This window comes from Falco peregrinus, chromosome 4 (genome assembly GCF_023634155.1).
Source record: "Falco peregrinus isolate bFalPer1 chromosome 4, bFalPer1.pri, whole genome shotgun sequence".
Classification (NCBI taxonomy): domain Eukaryota; kingdom Metazoa; phylum Chordata; class Aves; order Falconiformes; family Falconidae; genus Falco; species Falco peregrinus.
Genome location: NC_073724.1, coordinates 4,160,520 through 4,174,186, shown reverse-complemented (window position 1 = coordinate 4,174,186; position 13,667 = coordinate 4,160,520).

Here is a 13,667-nt window from a genome sequence, read left to right as displayed (position 1 = left end):
CCATTTATGGTACTTAAATTAAAAAATAAGGTGAAGTTCAAATACACAAGGCCACAGGCAGTGGCTGAAACATAGCACTGTGGATTTTTGTGTTGGAGTATTAATCCTTACAGCTGGTTCTCCTTTCAGGTTTGGTTTCACATTTTAACCATGGGTGCTTCAGGGGTGCTCGGCTGTCAGATAGTGATGCACGTGGTCCTAAGTAACTGTTTGTGCTGCTCCTGTGTTATGAGGACTCCTGTTCTTTGCCAGCTAGACATCCAGCTGAAATGATTTTGAAATCCTTTTCGGGTTTTTTGAAGTACTATGAAACTTAAGTCCTCTTTCAAGTACTCAGAAATTGTTATTGGACTGCTGGAAATTAGGCTTCTAGCAAATGGAAGTATTTTTCATATTTTTTATACTGCTAGACAGGACAGCTGTCTGTTTTTCACCAAGAACAGCCTTAGAAAAGCCACCTAAATTTTCAGAGGTGTTTGTAGTTGTAATTGATGAGTTCAGCTCTTGAGTGGCATGCTATCTAGAAAGTCAAGATGGAGCAGTTTTGACGGTACTATGTCCATGTTTTAGGAATTAAAGTAGCCACTATTTACCTGGGAGCAAATTCCAGGAGTTTTGGAGGCATGGTTGATGTAATCACACACCAAACGGAGATGTTCTCCTGCAGTCTTCATATCCCAAGAGTGAAAAAAAAATGTACAAAATTTCATAAAAAACTATTATTGTCACTTTTTCTGCATGTAGCTTCATCATTTGAAGTGCTATGGTAATACAGATGCAGAGAAAGGGAAGGAGGTTTGGTCAGTTTTCAAGCATCTTAAAAAGTCAAGACTCTCTGCTTGTCTCCAGTTTTGGGCCACCATTGGTATTTGTATGTTCCAAGCCAACTGTATTCAAACTAACACTATTTATTTTTTTTTTTAAACGATTTGAGAACTGGGGATTTGCTGGTAACTGTAGCGTTCACACGGCATGGGAGTTCAGTCTGATAAATATTTTATTCTTCATTTCCCATCTCTTCAAAAGTGTGGATAGTGAGCGCAACATTTGGGATTGATCACATATATATTTTTAAATTAAAGTGTTTCTGAAAATGAAGTTCAAAGAAAATATCTGAAAACTGGTGATTATTGGAGGTGTGTCCATTAGGCATGCTGTCCTCCTTTTCAAAGGTAGATGTTTAGGAACCTCATTTGCAAAATAAGGGTATTATCACAGCTTGAAATATTTCACATACAGAGGATGTATTGCTGGTGCGAGAAAAGTTTGAAGAGGGTAATAAGTATATGGCGGTTGTGACACCCAGGATGCCATCCAAGATCTGTCAGGAAACAAATCATTTACTAGCAGACTAACAATCTGTTTTTCCAAAAATCTTAGTTGATGTGAGAACTGCTAGTTGCAGTGCAGTGAGAGGAGTTGAAATAACTTTGAGGTCTACCCACTTTGACCTTAGATGTAGGCCATATATGCTAGAATCCTAAAATAACTTTAATATCTACATTAGACTACTTGGCAGGCTGTGTTCAGCCTCGCAGCCTGCTGTGTTTCAATATGACTTGAATAAGCTTTTAGATCATGGCTTTAATCCTAGAGATTTTGAAGCAGCACCACAGTGTCTTTTAAAATACATGGGCATGAAGCAGCTGTTGAAAATAGAATACCATGGATGAATAGACCTCTCTGTTACAGATGTAGGACTTGCTAGCATTTTTTCCTTGAAAACACGCTTCTGCAATGCACTTGCAGGAGAAATGTGGATTGATTACAAGGCATGGCTTAAACTGCCCTGTGAAGAGCAGTAATGGGCTCTGACTGCCTGTAGATTAGCTTCTGATAATCTTCAACATATCCTTATCACCTGCTCTTAAGGGCAAGGCTTTTGCATGTGAATAAAATTGGAGTGCAAGCCAGAAACTGGGAAACCGGCTCAGCCAGGTGCCTGAATGTTTTGGATCTCTCAGGCTGAGCCTGCAAGCATGCAGACTAAGGTCCACGTTCTCAATGAGACACAAGATATCACGGTATTAATAAATTCAGTCAGAATTACTGACTGGAAAAATAAAATACAGGAATGTGAATGTAAAGCATATGTATTTTATTACAGGGATCCCTGAAAAAAGTTGCTGGTAAAAATTTCTGCTTGAACCAAGAATTGTATCTTTAGTCCTTTGTTAATTAAGCAAATCTCACTTTGATAAAGTTGGGTCTAAATCCTCAGGAATTCCTCTGACAAAGGGTTCCCTCATGATCTGGAAGGTTATCTAATTACAATTTAAAGAGATTTGCAGCAAGGGTGTAAAGATGGAAGCTTGAGAACATTAGGAAAGGGAAAACTGAGAGAGTGCGTGTGTGAGAGAGCTCAGCTTTCACAAGAGTGAAGTGAGGACAATTATACCTGTCCTTAAGATTTGTGGCAAATGGAAACAAGGTCCCTGGTGTCAGGTTTGGACCTGCTTGACTCCCCTTCCTTCTGCTTCTCTCTCCTCCTTTTGTAACATGCAGACCCCACACTTACCTGATGACAATCTTGCATTTACTCTTATGGAGTCTTTAGATTTTGATGTTAGCAAAAAGGGGTTCTGAACTTAAAAGCTCGGTAGAGGATAAAATATTGCTGTTACTCCTGGACCGAGTCTGGCAGGCGGCTGCTGCTTCTGGCATCAAGAATTTCCATACCCTGGGGGCCCCATCCACAGCAGGACCACCAAGAGCCAACAGCTTTTCCTGACCTCTCTGTTCCTGCGGGGGTTGCCCCCAGAAGGAGCTGTCATTATCATGGCTGGAAGGAGAACTCCGGGATCATCCCATTCCCATCATAGGTATTGCCATCCCTGAGCTGGCACAGGGGTGTGTCCAACTCATGCAGAAGCATTCGAGATTGCCTGCTCCTTTAATCCTGCACTGCTCCCAGCTCCTGCGGCTCACCCCGCGGTAGGGCTGGGCAAACCGTGCCGCTCGGCACCCGCAGCCTTGGCTCTGACCCACGCTCCGGCCAGCGTGGCTGTGAGCCAGCGGGGTGCTCGGGCGCAAGCTGGGGGCTCTGCATGACCCTGCATCAGCAGCCTTAAACCAAGGACCAACGTGCCTTCCCCCCTCAGACACCCGGGTGTGCTCTCACCTCCCTCTCTGCTGCCAGGGAGGATGAGCAAGTCACAGCTTATGCTATAGCTGCTCCAAAGCCAAATGCGTATGCTGGTTGCTCAGCTGAGCGAGACAGGCTTGAAAGCTCGGAGCTGTAGTCTTCCCCCAGCAGAGGCAACGACTTGAGTTTTGTGTCCTTTGCATAGCAGCAAACTTTCTCAGGACCTGTAGGACGTTGCCTCTTGCCTATTCTCAGTCAAATGAAGCTGAAATTTCTTAACGAGTTCAAAATTGTTGGAAAGATCAGATTAGGGGGAGGTAGGGAGGAGAATAGATCAATAGTTCAATCTTTTATGTAATCTTTCCTTAGGACCCAATCTTTAAATAACCTTTCGTGTCTTTATCTCATTTTAGAGAAATTCGTTCCAGTCTTCAGTCTTGCAACCAGTGGCAAAGGAGCGTTTTGCTGTGCTTTCATGCTGCATATTGAAAGATTGCTTTAGTAGCCTGAGAGCCCTTGTTTCTCAAAAGAAGCACTCGGTTCTGTGTCTGAGCTTCAGAAGTTAGATGGAGTGGGGTAGGAGAGAGGAGGGGGAGTCTTTGCAGACGTGTGAAGCTAAGTAGCAACCGTGGACTCTAAATTCATGACTTGAATGTTAAAACCAGAAAAAATAGTGTTTATTTTGACATAAATTCTTGCATCCCAGACGTTAAACCCTGGAAGGTTTGGTTCTGTTTCTAATTCAGGGTAAATTCTTTTAGAAATAAGCTACGTTATCAACACGTATTCCCCTAGTAATCCCAAAGTGAAGTAATAAAGAAAAAACAACAAAACCAAACAAAAAACCCCCCCAAAAAAACCCCTTAAAACACCAAACCCATTTAGTTCAGCTGAAATGCACACTTCATCTGTTGGCAGGTTCAAGTATGCTTGCGCTATAACCATTAAAGTTCACATTCTTTTTAATATCTTCCCATATTGCCCAAAATCATGAATTAACTAAAGTTGGCAGTGAAAATGTTTTTAAGTAAATGATTTTCCTCTTTATTTGGGTAACTGGTTTTTGATATATTTTTGTCTTCCCACTGAACAGTTGTAAAACTTCAGCTATTTTAGGAAATGTGATTAACTCATTTCATTACTATCTTTTAATCCAGACATTATATATGTTTTAAAAAGCTTAAAATCATCCAGAAAAGTGGTTTCATCAATGTTAGTTCAAAACAACAACAAGAAATAAATCATGAAACTTTGTTGATTCAAAACCAAGCAGAAATTCTTGTTTCTGCTGTTGAGAGAAGCATTAGGTTAGACTTGTAACCATTCCACAGTGTCCAAAAATCAGGCAGAAGTCTACTTGGGCTCATGAAGTAAATTCAGCATGAAACAAGAAAAGCTATGACTTGGTTAATAATTCAGCAATGCAGTTTTGTTACCATTTAACATAACTAAGAAAAGAGTATGTTGTAGGAGAAATAAATGTAAAAAGCGCCAGTCAGGAGAAAATTCCAGATCTTATATATTAACTGCCTGTTACATCATTTTTGTTAAATTAAACAAAGGGTTTGCTAACTATCTGAATAATTCCTCTTTCTGTTGAAAGGGAATAATTAGGGAAGTATTTATTGGAAATATTTCATTGTACATTGTCTTGCTGTTCAATTCATTTAGCTCTTTTACAGTATAGCTGGATATATGTGGAAAGACTTAAGACAGATAACGTCACGTCTTACAGGGAATTGCTTGTCATGAGTGTATGGTCTCGCACACCTGAACGTTTGGTCTTGGCCAAGAAGACTTCAAAGTGGTATAAGAAAAAGCCCTGAGAAATATTTTCATAAATATTTTCATTTGATACTGTGTGTGATGAAATCACTTGCTAGGTATCATCTTCATTACAATAAACTATTCATATTGAGCAGTGCTGCGTAAGCTAATTGTGCAACAGGTACTAGATACACACTGAAACAGGAAAAAACAGTTGGAAGATGGAGCAAGCAGTTAGCCAAAGCCAGTGAGTAAAAACACGAACTAACCAAACCCTTTGTCGTGAGAGCTCTGTGGCTAGGGGTCAACGCTGCGTTGCATCCTGAGTTACTACAGCCAGGTTGAAACTGATGTTGGGCATCTTCAACCGCTCTCTTTGCGAAATGAAGAATGTTTTTTTCAAGTCATGTTTCTTGTTCTGGCTGTCTCCATAATCCTCGTGTGTGTGCTGCTGCTGGGACGTGAGGAGGAGGTTAGCGTCCCCCAGAAGACAAGCCATAGCGGACCTATACCTGGTGTCAGTCACTTGCCCTCAACCAGGCCAAGGCTGGGGCAGCATGTGGAGATTAATCTTTGAGACAATTTAGGGGTAGGAGATATTGTCTTGAATGGGAGTTGTTAATGAAAAATTTACAAAGCTTTCTGAATGTTTTTAAACTATTCATGTATTTCCCGGACAATCTTCCCTGACACATCAGCTCTCTATTTGTGGTCACAGTCTTCTGAGTTTGAGGAAAGGTAGAATGGATCAAACCAAAATGTCTCTAATTGATTTTATTTGGTCTGAAGTAGGCAGGAGTACACTTTGAATGCAATTCAGTGTTTGTCAGAAGCTACCAGATAATGATATTTCACCACAGTAAGCAATTAAAATAGATCTGACTGTTTATATGCCGGTAAAAGTAGTGATCGCAGTTTGCTCCCTGGGGTATCTTTATGAATCTGGCCTAACTTCCCAAAGAAAAGTGAGAGGACCTGACAGAGGAGTGGTTGGTTAGCTGTACTGAAGTGACCAGGCTTCTAAATGCAAAAATAAAAGAAACTATAAAAGAATACACCATGTCACCAAGAGAGCTTTTCCATGGCTGCAGGCCAGCTGTGAAAGACTCGCTGCCCACTTGACAGGGATGCTTGTGCCTGACCCTGAGCATCAGCTCAACTTTGTATAGCTGGCTAGAAGAATCAGACTATATTTGGATTTTGTCTCATGGTCTTGACTCAAACTAGCACATTCTTTAATGCCAGCCTCATACACCGTACATTCCCCATACATTTGCACTGTAAATACAGATTTTGTAAAATTCTGATTGGCATTAGGTTTGCTGTGGTCATTGTTCACTCCAATGGGAACCAGCTCATCTTGTCCCTTAAAGGGGTATGGGATACACTCACAGGGGGCTGGGGTTAAAGGGGAGGTACTGCATTCATATTTCTCATTTTCTTCCCTGTTCTTATGCTGATTACGTCATTTATATAGTAAGGAAGCTCATGCTTTAATCACACTAAATTTAGTAACAGATAGAGTTGTTAGAGAAAGAAGTGGTGTGTATGTAGTAACAAGCTAGGCGCACGACTTGTTAAATGTTCTTGGAATTTTTCTGCTTGGTACCAAATGTGATGCTTGCTGACAGAAGTTCCTGTGGAGATAGGAAAGCTAGTTCTAGATGATCGGGGGGCGGGGGAGTGGTTATCAGTGTAACTACCTCAGTATAAATAGCTTTTCTTAGCTTTAACTTTGTGTGTTTCATAGTTTTAAAGATTCTAATCTTCCACTTGGTAACTCTAATATCTTTGCTTAATATCAAAATCAGTCTCAAAGACAAAATTAAACCTTTACTGACACCTGTTCAACCCCAGTGTTACCTTTGCGGTTGTTACACACGTACTGTTTGGCATGAATCAGAAATTTAGTAACTAAAGTTGCAGGTGAATATAGAGGCCTAGAATAGAAATTGTATCGCGTATGATGCTTTTAGGTGATGGTGATTTTCTCCTGAGTACAGACTAGATAAGTGTAATTTAGAATGTAAGAGGAGCAGATCTGTTAAGAGCGAGATAATATTGACAGCACAAGTTTTTTTCCGTGAGGCAGAATATACAGGAAAAGGAGATCTTTAATTGGAATACTGCGGTATTGTCGGAATGAGCAGACAAGCTTTTGAGCAAAGTCTTTGGTTGTGGCTGAAGGCCCAATACATGGGGTTTTCTTCTGGATGCTGAAGAAAGTAAATATAGTATCGCTGCATAACAGAGTTTTGCCAGCAAGTAAGGAGCTGTGGGACAGAAACAGCAATTGGTGACTTTTTGTACAACTCTGTAATAGTCCTCAGTAATTAATATTGATATTTTAATAGTTTTGTAGAGTCACATGTCCTAAGATTATCGGCGAGTTAAATGAAACCTAAGTGACCATTCTGTTCTGAAGTGTGCATGAAGGTTGCACACACATATCGGTCGCTATCCCGTACCTAATGTGTTCACAGTGTGTCCTACTGTATTGGATACCAGTGCTTACAATATAAAGGTCATTAATATCCTGAAATTGTCTGAGATGAGTATAAAAGGTTTCACTTAACTGATGCTTCCATTTTTTTATCTCAAACTGAACTGCAGATGCCTCAGCTTAGCCGTCGTGCATTAGCTTGCGACAGTGAAGTGGGAAGTGACAACTGACTGGAACCCACAAAAGGAATATATTTGTAAACTGTGGGTTTATTAAAATTAAGTTGATATTTGAACAAAACACAACACTACCCATGTTCTAAAAAAAAAAGAAAAACAACAACCCACAACATGGGACCTCTGACCAGAAAAAAGGCAGAAGGGATCTTTTTCCATGAAAAAATATCTAGATGATAGCTGCGTGACACGGTATATTAGAATATCATTAGAAGAGGTGGCTGGAGATAGATCAGAGGTGGGGGAAGAAAAAAGCTCTTTTGAAAAATGCAGCAACTTATGTGGAGAAGGATTATTAGCTACGTGACAGTTAAATAAAGTAGCAGGCATTAGGCTTGATGAACTCCTGAGAGAAAACTCCCAGACTGATGCAGCACCATTACTTTCACTCAGCGCAATATAGTGAGATTTTAGATAGATCAGGCTTTTCTAGTTAGCAAGGGAACTATGCATCTTAGTAATATCTCTTAGGAGAAACATGAGATCACTGCTTGAACACTTCACTCAACGTGTAAATGAGGGTTCATATGATAAAAGCTGAATTACTAGGAAGTATATAAAATAAGGCTTCTATTTCACCGGTTTTACTTTAAAAATAAGAATAAAGCTGAAGGCTGACTTAAGAACGAGAGAAGGGAGTATAAGACTCTTCCTCCCAAGTTTTAAAACAGTGACATTTGGAAAAAGGTAGAACCCCAAACTGGCAATGGGTTACCTCAACAAAATGATAAAAGAAATTTCCATTTTACCCTTTGATTTTGAGAGGAAAAATATTTTAATTTTCTTTAGTCTCAATTTCTCCATCATTTTTTCTGCAAACGGGAGTTCCTTCCTTGAGAGGTTTAACATTTGTTGCTGTGCAGCTGACGGCGAGCACAGTTCTGGGGCCAAGTGAAATGCCCTGTTTTGTGTATCATCACTCTTTACTCTTGCCCTGTGCACAGAGCATGCCGCATCCTAATTAGAACAAACTATTTTATTTATATTGCATTCTCAAAAACAAAACAAAAGAAACAAAAAAAAAAAAAGGGAGGGGGGTGGGATGATATGGGACTGAAGCAAAAGTCTCTTAGCAGAATAATGATTTCCAGCTTCTCCCAAATCTGAAACTTGACAAACTAATTCTCTGCTTTTTAAAATGTGCTGGAGCTTCGGTGCTGAGAATCCCATCCACACTGCATTTTGCAACACCATTTTAAGGTCCATTTTACAAAAAAAAAAAAAAATTAAAAATGTATTGTAAAAGAAGATGGCTGCTTTGTGTTTTGTTGTGGTTGCATGTGGAACCAGGTAGTGACTGGGTGGCTTTGGCTTTTGCCTGCGGAATTGGGGCACGCAGCTAGAATCCAAGATGATGTTGGTCACCCCAGCCTAAGGACAGGTCAAAGCCCATGAGCTAAGCAGAGCCCTGCCTAGCTGTGCTGCTTTTTCTTCTTTGCATGAGGGGCAACTGTACTTGTGTCACCCTTTTGTTGATGTAGGGTCAGTCTGAATAGTTGTCCCAGTGCAACTGAGTGGGCACTTTGGATAGTTAATCTTACAGTGCTACTTCAGTGGGGTACGTGAGGAACGGCTTCATCTCAATGCAGAGGCAGCAGCTAACGGCATGAATTGAAGACCTGGGTCTTTAAGGGCATCACTCGAGGCAGCCTGAAAGCCCAGTGTGTTGGCAGCAGATGGGTAGATAAAATAATTCTTGCAATTACTGGCCACGCCACACTTGAGGGATGCTCTCTTACGTCAGTGTCCCAAACTGGGGGGTGGCATGAATAACAACAGATTTGCCCGTGATGCTTTCAGACTTGAATGAAGATTGCTCTAGCAATTCCCTCTTTCCTCTCTTTCCCTTTTTGTGCTAAGCAGTATCAGCACTGTGGTTTTGTTTAATTTAGTTTCAATGCTTATACAGATCTAGAAACATTTTCTGACACTCTGAAAAATGTGTAAGTGCAAATATGAATACTGGCAGTGCAGAGGAAGGCTTTTAGTCAGCGCAGCATTTCCGGAGCTTGCCAGGAATAGTGATGTCCTGTGGAAACGCTGAACTCTTCTAGCTGACCCTGGTTTGAGCAGAGATTTGAACTCAACGACCTCCTGGGGTCCCTTGCAACCCGAATTTTCTATGGTTTGATGTTTTTATCACTTCATCAAATGGGCCAGGGAGGTTACAGACTGGTTTGGGATGCTTGATATTGCCCAGCTGGATCAGGAAACTCTGATCTGCTGTTTTGATGCAAAGACAGGTCCATGCAATGGGCTTCCAGCCTGGCTTTGGGTATCCTACAATCCTGTACTTAAGCAGAGGGGAAGTAATCAGTCTTCATCACCAGTTCTGATCCTGGCTTCCAATACCTGGTAGTTAGTCTTAATGCACAAAATTCATTTGACAGGTGCTGCCCTTCAGGGTCTTTGTTCCTCAGTGGTGCATCCTATACGTGCATGGAAGTACTCGATCTGCTTTGATATCTTCAATTCTCAGCCACAGTTCATTGCTGTGACTGCGCTTCTGTGATCTGATTACAGTCTAGATAAAGTTGTTGCTTTCCACTCCTTACCTCCAGATGCTTCTAGCATTGTTCCCCTGAAATTTGTTGTTACTTTATTGAAGTGAACTGACAAGAATGATATGTTGAAATAACATTTGACATAACAACGCTACACATATTCTGTCTATCTATGCTTTCTGAAACCCAGGGTTTATTGGAGTATTTCCTAGGCTGCTCATTAGCAAGTAATGTGAAACCTGTGTTCAAATAAAATATATGTGTTACCAGTGAAGGGGTTTTGATTTTTTTTTTTTTTTTTTGGGGGGGGGGGGGGGCGCTTCCTATCTTCTCACATAACACCCGTTTTGGACCAATTTTGAGTTCATAAGTACCTCCTGTGCAAAGCCCTTAAAGGATTTGGATCAAGACTGTAATATTTGATAAGCAACTTAAGTTTTTGTGGTGAAGAATTGACTAAAGAACAGTAACTCCATTATAGTTTTACAGCATTCAAGTTAGGTTTTTATATATTATCCCTGTCTTATAGGTGGTGACTACAATGACAAAAATAGACTTTTAAAAATTATTTTTAACATAGAGGGCAGAAAGAGTTAGCATTCCAGGTCTTAAGAAGTGTGAATTAGCTATATAAAAAGCCAGTAGTGTTATGTACTTTATTGACATTGATATGCTTCTAATTGGGTTTGGCATAGCAATGAAGTCGATCCTTTGATCTTGTGGTTTCAGCATGTGTCTCAAAAGAAGGCTGTTTTACAGAGTCATGGTATCTTGGTCTCTCCTCTGCCTGGTAACTTATAAATGCTTTGACCAATTATAAATTTAGGTGATTCATGATATAAAATATCATGAAAATGGGTGGACAGGGAAGAGATGAGGTAAACCGATTAAATATACTAATGTGAGAAGCATACACTGCATCGTTAGTTCACAATATTAGACGTCAGAAAATTTAATGGAGCTGAACACATTGAATCATGACTTGATAGAAAATAAGCTTTCGTATTTAGGTTTGGAGATGAGAATGAAATTTCTGGGGCAAGAAGATGTAAAGGTTTTAGTGAGAGACACTGTAAAAACAAGTATGTTTAAATGATAAAATGGTGGAATTGAATGGTAGTGTTCAAAGCTATAACTGTTCCTACTAATCTACACTTGATTCCCTTTTTAACTTGCTTTTCAGTTTTCTTGTGTTTTGTTGTGTTTGGTGTTTTTTTTAAACTGCTGGTGCTATATCTCACTGAGATTGCAGTTTGGATAAATGCCTTGTGCACAACATGGCTGCGTTTGCGTGTCATCAGATCTGGATGGTCAGCTACAGGATAATTTATTTAAAATACAGTTACCTTCACAGAAAGGGTTGGGGTGAAGGGACCTCTGAAGGTCATCTGTTCCAACCCATCTGATAGAGCAGGGCCACCTAGAACCCGGGACTACGTCTAGATTTTCTACAAAATTTATATCTATTCAGTTTTATATATGTATTAAACCCACTGTAATACCACGAATTTTGGTTGGTTACGTTACTTCAGGCAAAGCTGTTGGTTAACCTTGGAAAGTACTTCAAGCAAATGCTAATAACTGTGTCTCACTGTTGTCCTGAGAAAACAAGCACCTAGTGGCTTCAGACCTTTTTAACAAATAATACAGACTGGTTTTGTCTCTTTGTAGTTTCCCCTCATAAATACAACTGAAATAACATATAAAAGTGCATGGATCATTTTAAATTAAAACCAAAAAGTTTAGTAACAAACGTCAAGACATTTTAGACATCAAGAGCTATAAAGCATAATTTAGTGAAGCAGGAAAGAGCGCTGATCATTGGGATGCATTGGCTTTTCCTTCAGTAGTACAAAAGCCCTAGAGTACACTGAGCTACCAGGAGTAGCTTTGTTAAACCAGTTAAACCTTTGACCTTGAAGCTTTGAGGTGCTCCGATTTAGGGGTGATTACTATTTTACGTTGGTTTTGGGGGTTTTGTTTAGTTGGAAGAAGTGTTGCAGAAACTCTTCAGTTACTGAAAACAAATGGTAAATGAGCAGACAAAGATACTTGAAGGTATGTTTATTTGGGCAGAGGGTGGGAGGGGACGTCAGTTGCATCTTGGGCTGCTCTCCATTATTGTCTCTTATGGTATACTGTAAATATGGGGGATTTCAATGTACTTGTTAGTAGCAATTTTAATGCACTGAGCGGTGGGTGGTGGCTTGAGCTTCTTGTTTCTGCTGTAGTATTAAAAAACAAATGTATAGAAAAATGAAATTTCACAGCTGAGTGAAGAACAAGTACAAAGAATGCGAAAGATGATAATAAAATTGTTCTTAAGGACCTGCTGCGCTGTAAGTTTCCAAGTCTAGACTGCTTCTGTAGCAAGCTCCATAAACCTTTTCTGTAGTTCTCTTGCCTCTTGTTTGAAATAACAAGGAAAAATTATTAGCAAGTGGGCTAACTGTAGCCCTGACACATTTTTTTTCAAGCTGAAATTGCTTTAAAAGGCATTTCAACTTAGGTCTGGAAAACAATGGAATTTTTTAAGCATTACCAATTTTCCTACCTCCTTACAATTTTTGGTTTTTAGAGGATGTAGGATCTGGTGTGCCTCTGTGTTTCAGTAGCACAGAAACTTGGTTGGGGTGTTGGTTATCAGCTTAACGTGACAGCAAGTGGGGAGATACAGTCTTTGGTGGCTGCTGAATTTAAACAGCGTTGAACCAAAACTTAGCTTTCCCAGGGTAGTTGAAGATGATTGCTCTAAATTGGAAGTATTTCTCCTTAATTCCTGTATTTATTTTCTTGGAATAGTAAAGCATGAAATTAAAACTCCATTCACATGTCCCTTTTTCTGCAAGACAGAAACTTCTTTGCCTGAGACAGAAATCTGTTTTTGTTTTTTCTTTTCTACTGCCTATAACTGATAAGATATTCTGCAGGGTTTTTTTCGATGAACTTTCTATTACGGCTGCAGAGCATGTGTCATTGAATGAACTTAAGTATACCTGCAATTCTGCAACCTTTTTTTTTTATCAAATGTCATGATTGTCAGGATGAAAAAATTGAAACCTTGCTTAGGTTGGGAGGGTCAACTTATCAAAGTGGCCAATCCCCTGCTCTCCTTGTCTTTTCCTCATGTTTTTCCAGTTCTTCTGTCTTGATAAAAGCCACATTAATCTGCCTTGATACTGAGACAGCCAGTTCTGTATTTCATAGATTCAGAAAGAAAACAGAAGGACCTCTGGTACGCATCAGTGTTTTGAATTATTTCGCAACAGCAACATTTGCTGTAGCTGCACATTTGACTACTTAGAGCAACATAAACCTTGAATTGTTGGGGTTTTTTTTCCATTCAGAATATCAGTCAATCACAGGTATTATGTTGGGAACAGGAAATTGTTATTGCTTACTGCAACAATTTTTGTTTATTTCAGTCATAAACAAGCCGTGATGAAGCTGTATTTTAAAGAATATGGCCATTGAGAGTTGGTAGGAGAACTAGTCGGAGTATAATATTCCTGAATTTGTAGTGCTGTGTTGGGATTTGCTTCTTCTCTCAGGTTTCTTGCATATAATTAGAGACTGGCTAGTAACTGCACTAGGTAATCTATAGTTAGATAAGGAGGAACTGAATTAAGTAC